Below are 19,763 nucleotides of genomic sequence, written 5' to 3'. Positions count from 1 at the left end.
CAGGCGCGTGTCAGGTCCAAACTTCCCTTGGCATGTAATGCTCCACAATCCCGGTCTCTACCGTACTGTGACCGCACTTGCACCCACATGATGCACCATGGGAACCTCGTTCCAGGGACAGCAGGGGTATAAGCCACGCCCTAGTTCAATCAGGTACTGGGCTTCCCCATCCCATACTAGGTATGAGATTAGTACTTTCAAACACTTGATCATGAACACCACCACTGTCGGGCCTTAGCAAACTTCATAGACAGACGGGGCGATCAACCGACCACCAAAGAGTTAACCAGAACCCTGCCCCGTCCATCGTCCTTATAGTTGTAACAGAAGGAAAACAGCCAACTCCTATAACTCGCGAGTGACAGGAAATCACTCGGCTTTTACCGTTTCCTATTTAAGCAAAGCATCTACTTGGTCCAACAGCTAGTGATCAGATCAAGGGATCTAAGTCATGCATCTATGGTTCCAAACAACTCCTATACGTAAATGCACAACCATGATAAAAAAGGCATGCGCAAGTTTGGTAAAACACAGGGGGATTCATGCATCCGGGGCTTGCCTTCGATCAGGGAGGAGGGAAACTGCTCTTCTGCTTGGACGGCTTCGGCTTCTGGAGGCGGGAGCTCTGCTGCAGCTTCGTCCTCTGGCGCCGGGCACAGTTTGTAGAGGCCGTCGGCGAGACGCAGCTCTACTCGAATGCAATGCATGGGTTAGCATTTAGACGGTTATTTCAACAGCAACACTTGCAAGTTTGAGCCTAGAAACTTGCGGAAAGTTACGGGAGGGTGGGGAGGTTCGCTTGAGTTGGTGGAGATCAAGATATAAGGGTCGGATGGGAAGGAACTTATGATCAAACCCTTAATCTAGAGGAATAGATGTGCTAGGGTCCTCAGACTTAACTCAGAGAAGTCCCCAAGTTTTACACATATACCCTCGGTTCAAGGAAAAAGATACAGCCGAGCCCTCGGGCGAGGCGGAGAAAGGTCGACGGAACAGACAGGGTCGGGCGAGATGGAACCGGGGTCGGGCGGACAGGAGGGGTCGGACAAGATGGACAAAGGGTCAGCAGCTTACCTTCGTCTTACAGATGAAGCTTGGGGTCGGGAAAGAACAGGCTTCGGCGGAAAGACTAAGGCTTGGGCAGCGGCGATGATGCCCGGTGGTACTCCGGCGGCGGCGGTGCTTCTTGTGGACCACAAGCAAGCTCTTGTGTAGCACGGGGAGCAGGGGCTGGGTGGATTGAGAGAGCGGTGTGGAGCGGAGAGGGGAGTTCCTCAGAAACTTAGGTGGTGGCGCTGTGAGCACGAACAGGGAGCAAAGCGGGAGGGCAGCGATGGCGAAGGGGAACTCCGGTGGGGCTCTGGCATTCCCCTTTTATAGCTGCGCGAAAGAGAGAAGGGGGAAGCGGCGCGAAGGCCAGGGAAGAAATGATGGAGTGCGTTGCCGGGGCGGCGATTGAGCAACGCGGGCGGTGGAGCAGGACTTCGGGGATGGCACAGGCGGTCATTGGGCACCAGAGGCGGGGCAGCGCAGGTGCGGTTTTGCCGGTGGTTGAGATTTGGCGGAGGCGGGCGTCGTCGTGCGGTGGATCTGATGGAAGTGACCACGGGAACGGCGCTAGAAACGAGGGCACACAGGTGAGAAGACAAGCGGCTGCGATCACGCGGGTGAGCGCGGAGCAACAGATTGTCGGGGGCGAAGCTCTGACAGGGCGGAAAAGGAGCTGTCACGGCCGTGGTCTGGGTTGGTGGAGGAGGAATCGTCGCGTAGCGAGGACCGGGGCGGCGCGACTATGGAGGGGCGACGGAAAAGATGGGCGGCATCGGGCTCTGCAGCCGGGGTCTGGCGAGGTGATGATGGGCGCGGGCGGTGAGGTGCTGCAGAAAGGGTAGCAGAGGGGCTTCCGCTGCGATTGGGGAAGGGGGCGCAAGAATCCATCCGGTCATGGCCGGCGACGAGGCGGAGCGGCGGGCGTCGGAGAAGTTGAGCCACGCGGCAAGGGAACTCTGAAGCGGGCATGAAACTCGAGTGCGTGTGTCGCGGGAGATCTGGGAGAAAAGATCTCGTGGGTCCACCGGTCAGTCTCGGTGGTCCACTGCTCAGATTTGAAGGGAGGTGTTGTGGGAGGACTTAGAAAGATCCAGCGGGTGAGTTGGGGTCGACGGGGTCGGAACTGGGGAAAACGGCGAGGGGTCGGACTACAAGGGTCGGGACCGAACTGGAGGTTGAGCACTTAGACTTGGTAAAACTAAGACAGGGGATCAGTGACTCGGGTTAAGATTAACGTGAAGGATTTAACCGAGGTCGTTACAACAACACATCGTACAGAAGCCGCAAGTGAAGAAAGGAACAGATTGAGGAGAGCTGGTGACAGATGCTAGAATCCAAAGTGCAGTCACAAGAAGAAAGAATGTTGGAGGAAATCAATCGTCGAGTAGCCCACGCAGTTGCGGAGTTGGCCCAATCTGGAGCATTGCCGAATCCAAACTATGCCAGCCCTTCTCAATGCCTCTTGAGCAGTTGTGCTTCTACAGGGCTTCCCGATGCACAGACGCCCAGGTTACCCATGGAGGAGCAACGGTTCGCTATAGATGCCATCATGCAACGCACCTCATGCGAGCTGCATGCACCGGTCGGCAACCTCACCATTAAGGTATACTTATACATAATATTTATGCAATCTTCTGAAATGATCCACACCTTGGGATCAGAGTTTAATAACTTGTTTACTTCTGCTATATGTACAGGTGGTGTACGGGAGTGCGTTACCAATCCTGGTAGGGCAGACAAGCCATGGAATGGAGATTCCACCTGGCTATGCCAGCGTTAGCATAGAGCAACTTGTTGATAGCCAATATGAAGGCCTAGAGCTCAACCTCCCAGGAGGCGACGGGGAAAGGACACTGGTAGATGTGCTTCATCGGATCATTCTATGGCGCAAACGCTACATCATCATGACCGGCACGGAGCCATCTCCTCAGAGCTCAAGACCGGTCCCCGTAGATCCCCAGCAGCAACCTTCTCCTCATAGCTTGAGACCGTCATCTCCTGCACAACCTGCTCCAGGACCGTCGCTTCCTTCTCGATCAAGGTCTCCATCACCACCACATCTTGGTGGTGGGAGCGATGACGACAATAACAACAGCCCTCCCCGATCACCATCGCCGAGACTAAGAGCAGCCCCGATGAAGGAACCTGCAACACCACTAAAGAAGTCACGAGCACCGCCTCCCAAGCAAAGACAAAGAAAGAAGAAAATAAAGGAGCCTGAAGTGACTCGTAAGGAACGCTGGGAGGCAATGAGTCATGCAGAACAGTGGGCAGAAATCCAAGCAGAGGCCAATGCGTGGTTCAAGAAACAAGTCGAAGAAAAAAAAGCAAGGGAGATGGAGCCACCGCCAGTAAATCAAAAAGATTTAAATTTTTTTTATCAGGATGGAAGAAGGAGCTAAGAAAAGGATACCACTACTATCAAACTACGAATGAGCTTTAGTAAAGGCTGATGAGAGGGACAAAAGAAAAGGAAAGTCATGTTCTAGTGGTGTTGTCCCGGACCTCGGGCATCTACCAAAAAAGACGCTCAAAAGATAGCAGCAATGCCCTTGGATCAACAAGCACAAGTATTGAAATTCATTGAAGAAACAGGTATGGGACTAGATGAATGTTTAGGGCAAGTTGAGCTGCCAGCTGCACCGCCAGTTCAACCGAGATGGACTTTTGAGCTAGGCAAATCTCTAGTAAGGCCTGAGTTGGTACGGAAGCTATCAACAAAGATGTACGAATTCCATCAATGGTATATGAAGGTGTCCGCCGACTCGAGGGAGATGTTTGGCCTTAAGGTAAAACTGATAGATTTTTACGATGAAGGCGAGAAAGTTTTGTGGCTAGACTTCATGGATATAAATGAAGTGTACCATCATGATGCCCTAGACGTCTCTTTGATCAGTGCCTGGGTTCTGTAAGTGTCCGTTTATCTACATGGAACACAGACTTCCATGTACGTATGAAGTCTGCATATTTAGTACATTGTATAACTTTTTTTTTCCGCACTGAAGTGGTTAAGACAGGAACCCGGGAATAATCTATGTGGCTACTATATCTGTGAGCACATGCACAAATTTATGGGACCCAAGGGACTAAAGATGACGCCGCACAACTTTAAAGTACGTAAAATAAAACTATTACTACTTAATTATTTTCTAGCTCCTTATATTTAATTGTTCGTGTAACATTCACATATTTTCAAATTATAGATGTTAAATATTCAACAAGGACTCTTGAAGAAAGAAAGAGTAGCAGCAATATATGAAGGTCTCATTGGATTCCTAATGGATAAGGTGGTAAATCCACAAGGAGAATTTTATTACGATGGACGAAATTTAGACGCTCCGAGCAACACCTCGACGGGAAGATTGTAGATATATAGTTTGATTTGTATATATGATACGCACTAAGATCGATTTGTATATATAGTTGATTTCATTATACTAGTTGAATTGTGTATATGAATTGTGTATATATATAGTAATTGTATAATTACTCTTTTCATTCGTTTAAATACTAGTTGATTTCATTATAAAAAAAATCTCAACTACTAAAAGTTAACAAAAGGGCCAGGGTACGTACATGATGCATGAAAATTTCAAGCGCCATGCAGGGTGCCATGCATGAAAATTTAAGTAGGACTTTAGTCCCGGTTGGGGTTGGGACTAAAGGGGCACCCTTTACTCCCGGTTGCTTTTACCAACCGGGAGTAAAGGGCCTATCCCACGCCTGGCGTGGCAAGCCCTTTAGTCCCGGTTGGTTTTGTGTGACTTTACTCCTGGTTGAAGGACCCGGGACTAAAGACCCCCCTCCTTTTGTCTCGATTGGTTTATCCCGGATGGATTTTCGGGAGATATGCACCCTACCAACCGGGACTAAAGGCGAGTTCTCTACTAGTTACGGTATGGCACCATTGCGGCTATGTTGTGTTGCGTTCGGTCAGTCCGCATGGCATTGTCATCATCTTACGGCATCCCCAGCAGCCCTCGGTGTAGATGTTATTGGCACCATCTCCAGTGTGCCTAGCAGTTTCGTGGCATCATGGTCCGGCTCCTCCACTATTTGCTTGCGTCTCTGAAGATGAAGGCCATGTATTCCTTCTTGTTGGCTTGTCTCGCTCGCTGGCTTTTGGTTAGACTCTGATCCGATGCGGTTGCCGGGTCTGGGCGGCAACGGTGAGATGCGAGTTGTCGACGATGGTTGTGAGGAGCGTGGCCAGTTTGGTGATGATGGACACCAACCTCTCTATGGAGTGGGTCGGCCTTGACTCTTGAGGGCATATGTTAAAGTATGTATGCTAGCATGCGGCGATTGGTCTCCTCCGGCAACCCGCGACATCGTGTTGTTGGCCCACTACTAGAGAACTGGGTATTAGTACCGGTTCGTAGGGTGCATATCTCCCGAAAATGCATCTGGGATTAACCCGTCGATATAAAAGGGGGCAGTCTTTTATCATGGGTCCCTGAACTGGGATATAAGACTATCTTTTAATCCTGATTTGTAAAACCAACCGGGACTAACGGGGATGCCATGCCAGGCACTGGACAGACAGTCCTAGTTTGTAAAAAGAACCGGGACTAAAGTACGTGTGTACAGTGGCATGCAGGCGCCTGCATGGTGCCTATAATTTCGTGCATCATGTACCCCTTTACTTAGTTGAGAGTTTTTTTTATAATTAATGAAATCAATCAAACTATATATAGTATTTAATTAACGAATCAATTTAACTATTACATACTTATATAGACAATTCTTATACAATTAGCTAGTATATGTACAATTCTTGATTAGTATATATATATAGTACAATTAATTCCAAGCTAGCTAGCTATATAGCTCTAGGATCTTCGTCGAGGTCTTCCCGTCAAGGTGTTGCTCGGTGCTTCTTAATTTCATCCATCGTAATGAAATTCTCCTTGTGGATTTATCACCTCATCCAGTAGGAATCCTACGAGACTTTCGCATATTGTGTCTATTCTTTTCTTCTCCAAGATCTTGTCTCGAATATTATGCATCTGTAATTTGGAAGTGAATAATGTTACACGAACAATTAAATATAAGGAGATAGAAAACAATTAACTATTAATAGTATTATTTTATATTACGTACTTCCTGTTTTTCCTGCGGCGTCAACCTAGCCTTGTGTGACAGAAAACTTTGCATGTTCTCACATACATAGTACCCACATAGATTATTCCCTTGTTCCTGTCTTAAGCACTTCAGTGGGAAAAAAATAAGTTATAAAATATTCATCATATAGAATGTACAAAATATGCAAACTTCATATGTACCGGGAAGTCTGTGTCCCATGTAAGTTTTTCTTGGAATGCACCTTGGCATCATTTTTTGATGAATTATTTCCATGCCCTATGGATTTAAATAATTAATGATATAGTGTTGGGCGAAAATTTAGGAAACACACTTTTGTATTGAGATAAAGGTCCAGAATTATTAATTACAAGTGTAGAATGTCTTGAATCTCTTGGTACTCCGCTAGTGGTTTCCTCAAGGAATCGAGGATGGTAACTCGGTTTCTATCAGGCTCAATTACTATTAGGATCCAGTGGTAACTGCGTACATAAATATTCATTAGTCAGATAAGGAAAAGGATACTAAGATAGACGGTATACGTACATACAAACATTTACATGAAGTTGTATGGAAGTAGTATGTAGCTCTTGCCACCTTGAAGGTCCAGCATATTGAAACATTCCACCAACGTTTTTATCTGTAAAATCTCGTAGTTGGGTTTGGTTAACTACGAATGGATCCATGAAGCCAACATACAAGTATCCTTCTTGTCGGCACTTCTGAATTAGCCGCCTACATAAAAAGGAAGACAAAGTTAGTATGGCGATGCATGCATAAAAAATAATGACGAAGATAAATGGATACTTACACAGCCCAGGCGCTGATGAGAGAGACATCTAGAATATCTTGATAGTACACTTTGTATATATCTTTGAATTCCAGCTAGAGGCATTTCTCGCCTTCGCCGTAAAAATCTATCGGTTTTACCTTAAGGGCGAACATGGAAGTCTGGTCAATGGATGTCTTCATGTACCATTCATGGAATTGGTACATCTTCGGTGATAGGCTCCCTACCAACTCCGGCCTTACCAGAGACTTTCCTATCTCAAACGTCCATCTCGGTTGAAATGGCTGTGAAGTTGTTGGCTCGTGACCACCTAGCTCTATACATTGATCAAGTCCCACTCCAAATTCTTCCATGAATTGCAATACTTAATCTTGTTGAGACTTGGGCAATGCTGCTATCCTTCTAGCATCTCCTTCTGGTAGATGACAAAGGCGGCGATCAACAACAGTTGAAGATGACTTTCCTTTTCTTTTTTCCCCTATATTCATCGCCTCCTTGTTTGAATGTGACATCTTCTGAAAAAATTGTAATTTAGTTGGATCAATTGTTGGTTGTGGCTTCATCTCCCTTGCTTTTTGTTGTTCAGCCCTTTTCTTGAACAAATCCTTGCATTCTGCTTGGATTTCGGACCAGCGTTCCTCTTGAGTCATTGCATTCCAACGTTCCTCAGGAGTCAATTCAGGCTCCTTATTTGTTTTCCTCTTTTTATGTGCTGGCCTGGGAGTGTAACACCCGCCATTTTAATCATCAAAGTGACTTTGAATAGTTGGAAGCAATTCGAGAAGAAAGGAAAAAGAAATTGACCGAAAATCAAATTCGGGTCAAATTTGGCTGAAATTTGAATTTTGAATTTGAAATTCAGAAAAATTCGGCAAAAATATAGAATAGAAGTGTAAAGATGATTAGAACTTAAGGGTCAAAAATTTGGAATAATATTTGATCCTAAACACTCAAAAGAAATCAGAGAAGGAAATGAAAAACTACATTTACTGTTCACCGTCCGAAAACAAGAAATCAGAAAAACAGCCTCAGAGTCCATTTTGGAAATTGAATTCTGATAAATTTCTCAAATAAGTAAATCAGGACAACTATACCATGTTGAAGTATGAACTTTGGACTCCTAAATTTGGGTGTTGTTGATCAGGAATAGCAGAGGGAAACATTTCAAATGGAGACCTAAAGTTGGCACTTTGTCACAATAGGCGGCTTTGCTGGAATTGGTTACGTCTGAAAAGGATATTGAGTACATGACTTTGGAACCAATTTCTGGAGAATTTTCTTTGAAAGTGAGTAGATGTTTTTGGACATTAGTGAAATATGGACTATGGAAAAGGTAAATGAAATGTTTTCGTCCAGAGAAAGTGGAAGATTTGAATTCAAAATGGAGCCAAAAGTCAGCAAATAAGCAGATTTCGGGCTCCTTGCTGAAATAATTCTAAGTCCGAAAACAGTGTTGATTAGCAATGTTTGGAGTGAATTTCAGAAAAATCCAGTATAAAAGTTATATGGGTTATTGTGCAAAATGGAATCTTTGTTAGTTGTAGAACAAGGATAGGTAAGGTTCAAGCTGTATGGAAGGAGTTTGAGCAATTTAAATCGAGCTCAAAGTAGGGCAGAAGTCCCTGTTTTGGAACCTGACAAAACTGAATCGTCAAGGTTCAGTTACAGGAGGTTCTGGCCGAACTTCGAGCTTCAAAATCTCGGTGTTAGGGTGCTCATCTCGGGTAGAGGCCAATCTATCAATTGAAGTTCTTGGATTACTCTACAAGATTGTTTAAGGGATGTTCGAGAGATTGGGTTCGGTTTTGCCGATTTTGAGGCTTGAACATGTAGATTGGGAGGAGATAAAGGAGAGAAGATAGCAGAAACAGGGGAAGAGCCGTGCCGCCGCCGGCATCTCGAAGCACCGGCCAGCGCAACGAGCTAAGCCACGTTTGCATCTACATACACCTGCCACAAGCCGAGGTGGATGGCATGCAGCGGTAACAATTTGTATAAGTCACCTTCCGTGCCTATCCGTCTACCCCATCGGTTTTCACCGTGGCAAACACAGAGCTCGAGCGAGCCAGCGCCATCGCCGGCCATCATCCTTGCCGTCGATTCCTTTCACGCCACCGCCCACCAACAGCCCCTGTAGCCTCACCACGACGCCTTGAGGCTGACCGTTGCTCAGTTTCTCGCCGTCGAGCTCCGAAGCGCCGCCGCTTTAATCCGCCCGCCGCCACCACCATCCTCCGGTGAGCTTCTCTGCCGTCCGTTTCTCTTCAATGTTTGGATCCTAGTCGCGTTGCTGGGTTGTATGAGAGCCATAGGAGGAGGCCGGGGACCGTGTTGCACCGTCATCTTGCGAGGCCACGGCCGGCAGCCGGCCAAGCCGCCCGCCGCCGTGGAGAGGCCATCTCCAGCCGTCTCCCGGGGCGCCGCCGCCGCCCACGGGTGCACCGTGGCCTGGGGGTGCCTCCCCGGCCCGACCCCGTCGCCGGCGAGCCGCCAGCCGGCGAGCCCCCGTCAGCCCGTGCGCCTCTGTTCTTGGCCAGGGGAGGAAGAAGCCCTTGACCAAGGAGGCCCGCATGCCAGCCGCAAGGAGAGGGGGGGCGCAAAGAGGATAAGGGCCGGCCGCCCGTTTCGGGCTGGGGAAAGGTATCGGCCCAGCTGGCCCGCGCGACGTAATAAGAGAAGGGGAAGCAGGCCGGTCGTTGTTGCTTGGGCCGGGATGCCAAGTTACGGTAGGGGAGGCCCAGGTGGGAGTGGGAAAGATAAAGAAGAGCGCCAGCCGTCCGTCTTGGGCCAGGGAAAGAACCGGCCCATCTAGCCCATGCGGTATAAAAGGAGAAAGGAAGCAGGTGGGCCGGCGGGTGAAAAGAAGGCCGTGGGCCAGATTAAGCAGGCCGATCGTCGGAAAAAGAAAAAGAAAAAGAGAAGATGGGCCAGCCGGTGGTTAAGAAAGAGGAGAAAAGGGGAGCCGGCCCAAAAAGGAGCTGTCGCAAGGAGGCCCACGCGTGGAAGGTTAAAAGCTGACGGGCCACTTCTCGGCCCGAGGAAGGGTGCCGGCCGTGGGCCCCACTTGTCAGTGAAGAAGAGAGGAAGGAGAATAGGAGGCCGGATGGGCCCTAGGTGGAAGTGATGGTGGGTAGAAGCAAGCTGGGTGTGAAAAGTTTGGGCCGGGGGTTTATAAATAAACCTTAGGTTTTCTTTTATTAGATAAATAGATTAAATGCGGTTTTCACCATTTAAATCACAGAAATTTCTAGAAGTGCCCAAAATTAGTGAAACCAATTTTATTAGGATTATTTTATTTTCCTTTATGCATTAAAATTCTTAAACCCTAGGAAAAATAATAAAAATTTAGGTATTTATTTAATGCCTTTTTATTTAAGGTATTTAAATAAATACTTAAAACATTATTAAATGTATAAAACTTGAAAAATGCTTTATTATCCACAAATCCTTATTAAGTCATAGGAAATAAGTTTTTGAGATTAGAAAATTATTATAATGCTTTTAAAAATAAAGAAAAAGGTCTAAGATAGGATTAGTAAAGAAAATAAAAATGGTGGGTTAATCTTTTCGGGTTTTTGTGTGTTGGCTTGCAACTTTATCATGATAAATTGTATAGTCCTTGTTGGCTTGCAACTTTATCATGAAGGAAAGTTGTATAGTCTTGTATTCAAAAGTTTGCATCTCTAACTCTTGCATATACTGAATCGTAGACGTCACAACTCCTAAAGTGGAATTCGTGGATTTGAGCTGGAGATGGACAGCGTTCGCAAAGTGTTGAAGTGCCTCTTTTTCTAAAGGGGTTTTCCGAAGAACTAACCTTTGTGCATGATCGGTTATTATTTTGGAGTTATTATTTCATGTGTCCAATTATCGGTTATTTGCTATATGTATGCACTAAGTCTAGGAGTTGCTTGAAACCTATTCTTGTGCATGATCATACCTTGTTTTAAGGACATCTTTGCCACTTGTTCAAACCTTAGAAGATAACCCAAGTCTAGAAATGCTTAGTTGCTTAAATGCTTAGTTTACCAACCTTAAGGAAAAACTTTGAGTCATACATGTGATATATGGAAGGTTAACTTGGAATTGGATAGCGGACAGAAGCTAGAGATGTAGTTCTGTCTGCTAGATTAATTTGGTTAAGGCCCGATTCGTTGTCTTAACCTTTCATCAAGTGATAAGCATCTGATCACTTACTGGGTATGGGACCAGTAAAGCCCAGTAGGTTAGTAAACTCTTTGATCGGGAATACTTCGTACCCGCGCTTGACGTGCTGGAGATTGGCAGGGGCGTAGCCTGAAACTCACATGGTGATCAGGCCAGACGTGGGGTCCCATGTGGGGGTGCGTCCCTGGGTCCGGGTAGTCTTATTCCCAATCATTGGATTTGCTAATCAAAAAGTCGTTACGTACGACCTGGACAGTCGTATATAACTGGTGATCAGGGTACTCTCCTGCATGATGTAATTTGATCCGGACCGCCGCAATTCTCGGTTATGAATGCACTTGATCACTGTTGAGCATCGTAGCATAAATTCATGATTACTATATCTTTCCACTAATGTTTTGGTGTATGACTTAATACCTTGTTGATTGCAATTAATCTTTTATCATCATTTAGAATGGTTAGGTAATAACTTAATCAAAATAAAAGATAAAGCTAAGGTCTCACTCCTAGGAAGCTCTTTTGCCAGAAATATGTCAGCCAAGTACTCTCCTGCAGGATGTAATTAGATCCGGATCGCCGCAATTCTCGGTTATGAATGCACTTGATCACTGTTGAGCATCGTAGTGTAAATTCATGAATGATATACCTTTCTAATAAATGAGTGATGTATGGCTTAAATACCTTATGGTTGTATTTACTCTTTTCTCATCATCTAGAATGGTTAGGTAATGACTTAACCCAAATAAAAGATAAAACTAAGGCATCACTAGTAGTAAGCTTTTCGGCAAAAATTGTATTAGCCAAGTACACCAAAAAGCTAAGCATACACTTCCAAAGAACGCTATTATATTGGTTAGTCGGGTAAGACTTGCTGAGTACTTCGTACTAAGGGGATCCCTTGTTGTTATTTTCAGAAAGCCAGCAGGGACCCACCGAAGAGGAAGCTCCGAAGATCTAGGGTATCTTATGAGTCTCATGATACTCTAGAATAAAACTTAAATGTTTAATTTTTCTTCCGGACTGGTTTATGTTTTAAATTCTTAGAACCACGCTAATCTGCACTATTAAGTTTGTTTCAAACTATGGTTGTAATATATCGTACCTTTGATATGTCCTTAAAAATGTAATATTTGTTGATGTTATCCCATCGCGGATACTATCCTGATGTATGGCTATGAGACACGTCGTGGATCCTTCGAGGAGTCCTAGGGACACTCGACGGACTACCGGACTTATGCTGTTTTAGGTGCGTTTCGGATAATTGTTGTTCCGACAGCGATTAGGCGCACTTAAACCAGCTTAAGTTGGGCGGTTCCGCCACAGGGAGCCGTTGGTCGCGACTTCATAGCTAGGTGGAATCTCCATGCCATGGCTCGCCTGCGTTGCCCAGCTTGGTAAGGCACTCCCATACGCTACCTGTACATATAGCAGAAATAAAGATGTTATTAATCCTGAGGTGTGGTGGATCGATGGATGGAGAAGATTATTGCATAAATATTAATTATGTATAAGAGTATAGCTTAATAGTCAGGTTGCCGACCGGTACATGCAGCTCATAGGAGGTGCATTGCCTGATGAAATCAACAGCGAACTGTTGCTGGTCCTATGGATTGGGCTGTGCTTCTGATTGGGAAAGGGTCACTCAACGATTGACTTCGTCATGCATTCTTTGTTCTATAGATTGCACTTGAGATTCTAGGTTGTGCCGCCAGCTCTGCTCAGCCCGATCCTTTCTTCGCTTGCGGCTTTTGTAGGAGTCTCTATCTTCTTTGAAACTGTACTTCCACAGAACGATGTGAGCTCATCCATTTCTCGATCCACCACCAACGTCCTAGCCTTAACATCTTCAATGTTCTTGGCGAGTTGTTCACCCTTGAGACGTATTTCCTCAGTTAAGATCAATGTCCCATCCTCTAGGTTCAATTTGCCTCCATGAGCGAAAAACCAATTTTTAGCTTGTTGGCTCCATTCATGAGGTTCTAGTACGATACCCCGTTCGAGCAGGTCTTGTTCCATCTTCTGAAATTTGGGAACTGCTATTTTGTAACCACCTCGCCCTAGCTTATGGTGCTCTCTCTTACGACCAGCATTTTCAACGTTGGTGTTGACTTTTTGCTGACTGTCGTGGCTCCTCTTGTACTCGACAAATGCCTCCCAATGGCTGCTTAACTTTGGAAATTCGTTGAAATCTGGATTTTTGTCCTCCTTAATGTACTTTGAAACTAGAAATTTCTTGAATGTTTGAAATTGTGTGGCCATCTTCTTCAGCGCCCACGCTTTCACATCCTTTTCAATATATCCAGCGGGAAATATAAAATGTTGCTTGACCTGTTCCCACAGCATATCATTTTCTATTTGCGGCAGCGCATCCGGATCATTGCCTTTTCCTCTCAATTTCTTGAAGCTGATGGGTACATTGTCCCTTACAATAGCCTCGAGCTGAGTCACGTACTTGTTTGCCACATCGACGGGACCAACCGGCCTGCCGTCTTTTGACACTTTTGTGATCTCTAGCTTTTGCGATCCATCCATCACCATGCTTCAACCTCGTGTCTTTTTAGGGTTCGCCGATCCAGATGGCTAACAGTTCAAGATTTGTTAATTAGTACATAATAACAAAGAATAAGACATTCTTCTTGGGGTACAACGTTATTAATGACATATACCTTGGTAGTATCTTCCGCCGCAGCAAGGTTTTGCTCGGGTTCTTCATTGCCATTGGCGGATATGTTGAGGTACGTGTCCACTTGGTTACTCTCTTTTTCGGTGTACGTTACATTATGATCTCTACAAACAATAATGTCCTCCAGCATGAACCTTGCATTCTCGTCATCCGCCATCTCAACTACTCCAAACACACATGAAATCATAATTACATGTACGTTAAGGTATATAAATAAAATCATAGAAATGAAAACATGAAACCGTACACGAAATTAAACTTACATGAAAACTTACATGAAAAAATACACAAAAAAGCTTGAATGAAATTTAATTACATGAAATGTCTTTAATGTATTACAAGTTAATGTACATACATGAACTCATAGAAGAATGGAGTGAAACCAGACTAATTTATACTGAATTCTATCAAAATTGAAGCGTAATTTATTTATAGAGATTTCTACTAATTTATTGGAATTTTTCTAAAATTTGTACTAATTAGTACAATTTATAAGAATTTCTACCAAATTTTATAACTAGAAAATTTATAACTACCAAATTCTAACTTCCTATACAATTTTACCAATCCAAAATTTTCTATTAATTTTATATGTAGAAAAAATAAATATAAAAGGCTTGCATCACTGCCAAATTTATTCTAACTTCGTATACAATTTTAACAATCCAAAATTTTCTATTAAATTTATAACTAGAAAAAACTAAATAAAAAAGGCTTGCATCACTGCCTGCATCACTGCTAAATTTATTCTAACTTCCTATACAATTTTACTAATCCATAATTTTCTATTAATTATATAACTAGCAGAAAGTAAAAAAAAAGCTTGCATCATCACTACCTGCATCACTGCCTTGCATCATCACTACCAATTGTATTAACACAACTAGAGTGGCGGGTGCTTGTGTTTTACACGCTCGGGCACGGCACGGGGTCAACAAGGCGCGAGGGTGGCCGAGGCGGCAATGCGCGCGAGGCGGATCGGGGCTCGAGGCACGGACGGAGGATGGCGCGCGGACGAAGGAGGGAGGACGGGGCGCCAGACGACGGATTGAGGAGGGAGGCTGGACGGAGGACGAGGGAGGACGGGTGTAACAACTCTACCTAAATTAAGTACTTTTAAATATAAGCTAGTGGTTAATCACTAAGTAAAGAGGTGAAATGACCATTTTAACCCTAAGAAGCTCTTTTTGGAGTTTAAAATAAAACTTGAGATTTTATATGCAAACTTAAATTTTTCCCCAAATAAGAGTTGTAAAACTTTTAATTTCAAACAACTTTTGTTCAAGGCACTTTGACCAATTCGGAGTGGGAGGAAGTCAAAAATAGGAATCAAAACTGGAGAACTAAAGAATCCTATAAACCACCTAAGTCGTGGAATTCAAGTTTTCCTCCAAATTTGCAATCTGTTATTAATAAAAGTTGTAGTCCCTCAAGTGTGTTCCAACTTTATTACACTGACCCAGGTCCAAATCGAATCTGAACCTGTTCAAAATCTTGGTCAAAGTTAGATAAAACAGTCAACTCAGCCCCTGAGCACCACAACAGTAAGTCTAGAAAACTACTCAGAGTGCACCTCTTGGCGAGGGCGTTCCTCCAAATTTATGAACTAAACTCAAGAAATACCCTAAATAGAAGTTGAAGTCCTTAGTTTGGAGAGCAACTCCTTTAATAAAACTTTGGTCTAATTCAACTCAGAAGCTCCCCGAAAATCGAGTCAAAGATAGCTAAGTTCCTGAAACTCCACCCTCGGCTAAATTTTGCTAAGTCTGAAATTATATATTTTTGGCAACTTTAACTCGAGATATCTCCAAATCCTTTCACAATCTGAACAAACACCTTAAACCAAGTTTGAACCACATCCAGAGTTGAACAAGTTTGTTTATAGGAGTTTTGAAAGTTCAGTTGCAAAATCTAGAGAGAGGAGCTCCCAAAGCTAGTCGGGCTTACTGCACGAAGCAACCTCGACGCCTGCGCGCCGGAGCATGTTCGCCTGCGCGCCGGAGCATGTTCACCCGCGCGCCGCGTGGCCGCCGGCCACCGGCAGCTCGCCGGTGCCCTATCCCCAGCGAGATAGCGGCAAGGCGAGAGCCACGGCGCCCAACCCACGCCTGCGACAGGATAGGGCGAACGCCGGGCTGGCCAACCGCCGGCCGCGCGTGTGCCTTCCCCCTGACGCGCTCTTGTTCCGCCCAACCCGCGCCTCACCCGCCCGTTGGAGAAGCCGCCATGCCGTCGACGTCCCGCGCCTACGCCCGCTCGCCTAACCCCCGCAGTGGCCCTCCACTTCGCCAGCCCGACAGACTGGAGGCACACAGCATGCTCCGCCCGAGGCTAATCGCGGCAGGAGAGCGCCCGGAGCTCCGCCTCCCCAGCCCAATGGCGCCGCTGGCCAATGGCCACCTCACCCGCGCACCCGCCACTCCCCGGCCTTATCCCCCCGCCACCGGAGCCCCACCTCGACCCTCCACTCCACCGCTGCCCTATAAAAGGGTCACGCTCGCCGTCAACGCCACCCTTTGTCACCGCCCACAACCGCGCCTCTGCTTTCTCCTCTGCGCCGCCGCTAGGCTCCCATGGAGCTCACACCTCCGCGCCACCCCGCACTCTGAAGACTTATCTGCCCGCTTCGCCACCCCTCCGTGCACGTCTTCGAGCAGCCCGTGGCCTCCCCGACGCCGTCGGTGTGCCGGAACGCCGCCTGCACCGCCGCCACGTTCCGACCCCCACGAGGCCATCTCCGTTGCCCCAACCCCACCAAACCGAGGTCAGGTAAGCCCCTGCACTCCTCCAGCAACTTGCTGCCCCATCCCCGCCGGCGAGCTGCCGGGGATTTCCTCGCCGCCGCCGCGCGCGCCCCCGGGGACGACATTGCATCTTTCCCATTCTTTCCAAGTGCCTGGGCGCAAACTCAGGGACCCCTGCATAGTTTAACTGTAGACTCAGGGGGTAGCTTGCAAGTTTACCATGCCTTTTTCTTTTAAATATAGATAGAAAAATAGTTAAACTTTGTAAATGCCCAGTAAATCGTAGAAAAACCATAAAAATGCCAAACCACTTTTGTTGGAATCCTTGCTCTGTCTAGTTCCGAAGAAAAATAAGTTTGCCTATGTTACTGTTGTAAATAATATCCTATGCTTTTAATCATGGTTTAGGTCTTTTAAATCCTAATAAATAGAAGAAAGGTGAGAAAAATGTAAAACCAACTCTGTGATGCTTGGTTCTATGTGTAGAAGCTCAGAAAAATGGTTAGGGCTCTAGTCTAGCAATTTATGTCACTGATTTAACTTTATTTTGGGAATGTAAGATTAAATCTTCCTTTTTACATAAGTTTTGATCCAGAGCTCAGAAAAATAAACCAGTTGGGTTGAGTTTGTTTTGCTGTGAAGTTTGCAGGAAAAATATAAGTTGTTATGCAAATCAGAAAGAAAAACACCTTCCTTGTTAAGCATGTCTAATTAAAAGAAAAATAGAGTAAATAGTTATCCTTCTCCAAAAATCATGGAAAATTCACCAAAGCTCCTGTAACATACCCTTAACCTACTGGTTAAATTTCACCCTCTGTTGCGCTATAACTTCGGAGATAGAAAAAGTTAAGCTCATGTTACCTTTAATAATAAAATGCATGTAATTTCTTTTTGAGTCATCCAATGGCTCCCAAAATTTTACAGTAACTTAGTGATGGCTTAAGTGAGGTGCTGTAATTTTATCAGTGCCTTTAGCTACTGTTTGGTTATGAAATCCTTTTTGGTTAATTAATCAACCTAGAAGAATAAAAGAAAAGCACAAATCCTAATACGATAAATAAGTGGAAATTGGAAGAGGTACATAAAAACATTCAAGAGTAAGTAACTCTCCTAATGCACTTGAACCACCCAAACACGACCTTTCACTCTCTTTATGCAACTCTAAGTAGCAAGAAACTATATATGTACACGATCGCCATAAAAATCGAACTCAAGTTTAAAATGACCACATTTGTTTGAAGTTAAAGAAAGTTAAACCTTGTCGAAGTGATGTGGCTATCATGCGACTTCCTTTCTACTTTAAACCGTGCCTTGTATCGTTGAGTACAAGCGCGAGTACAACTAAACTCTGCATGTGCATGTCGTATAGAAGCAAATCTCACCGACGGAACCTACGAGCTCCACCCGGCACCGGAGGAAGTCCCCACTGCGGAGCTCAACCACTTGGAGGGCGAGCTCGAACCGGATCAAGACCCTAAGGAACTGCTAACTTTTCCTGAAGGCAAGCCTCGGTGCATGAATTCCCTGTTTTACTCTTATGCCAATTGCAATGCTTATGTTTGTGCATTTACGTTTGTAGGAGTTGATTAAAATCGTAGATGCATGAACTTAGTACCTTGTTTTGAATACTAGTTGCTAAGGTCGAGTAGTTGCCATGCTTAATAGGTTCCGATAAAAGTCGAGTGATTTCCTGTCACTCGCGAGTTATAGGAGTTGAATGTTTTATTTATGTTGCAACTATAAGAATGACGGATGGGGTCGGGCTTATGTTCGATGCTTGGTGGTTTTTCCCGTCTATCTAAATGAAATTGGACTAAGGTTGAAACGTGTCGGCGTTCGTGATCAAGTGTTTGAAAGTACTAATCTCATACCTAGTATGAGATGGGGAAGCCTAGTACCTGATTGAACTGGGGTATGGCATACTCCCCCGGCTGTCCTTGGAACGTCGTTCCCATGGTGCATCATGTGGGTGCAAGTGCGGTCATAGTATGGCAGAGGCCGGGATTATGGAGCATTGCATGCCAAAGGCAGTTGGCCCTAACATGTGCCTAAGGGTTTGATGGGGACGGCTGACAAATGAAGCGACCCCTCATGGTGTGCGGATGTCATGAGATTAGGTTCGCCATGCATGGTTAAGAAATTCGAATCGATTCGTCTACCTCTCACAGTTTGGGACTACTTGATCGCTATTCTGCACTGAGTAACGATGGAACATGATGATGAGATTAAGTTGATGCTAGTTCTTTAATTGCTTGGAAACTATGCTTGCTTAGTATAAGTTGCTAATCTAGACTGGATAAAGAACATAGAACTTGAGCTAAAATATTGAAAGCAAGGACCTATTTTAGACACTTTTGGCAAAGCAAACCCAGAGCCAGAAAAGCCTTGCATGTCTAGGTCTTGGTAAAATAGTTCACCCAACGGGTCAGTCTTGCTGAGTATTAGTTGCTCAGCCTTGTTGTGGCTTAATCTTTTCAGGTGATGTTAATAGTTTGGCTGCTGGCACCACTTGGCCTACCCAGCTCCCTCGTGTGGGATCCCTCCTCGGACGGCGAGGGTAGGGATTTTTGATGTCATGATCGACTTCGTCGTGATATCATGTATCGACGTTTAGCTTCCGCTTGTTTTATTCGACTTTTCGAACCTTGCTGTTTTTATTTCAGAAACTCTAATGTAATAAATTGTGGAACTAAGTTAATGTGATGGGATGTTGTAATCTCTGTGCTACTCACCTTTGTGTGAGCGATGCTTTTCGATCCTGTGTAAGTGGTTCATCGGATGAAATCTAACAGTCGACCAGGTTGATTTGCTTAAAGTGCATAATCACATGTCAGGCGACTTATATGCATCTTAGTCGGGTTAATTTGGGCAGTTCCGCCACAACGGGCGCTGGACGGAGGAGGGGAGGACGGGGTGCGTAGATGGAGGAGTGAGGATAGGGTGCCGGACAGAGGGGGTAGGATGCCCGAGGTGCCGGATGGAGGAGATGGCTCGCGAACGATGACGAACGGCAGCGCGGATGGAGGCAGAGGACGACGGAGCGGACAGAGAGGAGGCGGCGATGGGGATGAAGACCACCGGCGGCGACGGGGACGGAGGCGGTAGTGCGACGCCCGTGGAGCCAGCGATGGAGACGATGCGGAGACTGGAGGAGTAAAAATTTAGCTAAGTCACCGGGTGCGGGGGGGAGTAGAAATGCCAGTTACTTTTATCCCCCCTACCATTATCTCGGTTGTAAGAAGAAGGG

This window comes from Setaria italica, chromosome VI (genome assembly GCF_000263155.2).
Source record: "Setaria italica strain Yugu1 chromosome VI, Setaria_italica_v2.0, whole genome shotgun sequence".
Classification (NCBI taxonomy): domain Eukaryota; kingdom Viridiplantae; phylum Streptophyta; class Magnoliopsida; order Poales; family Poaceae; genus Setaria; species Setaria italica.
The sequence above is the reverse complement of the archived record's forward strand: the minus strand, read 5'-3'. Positions refer to the sequence as shown.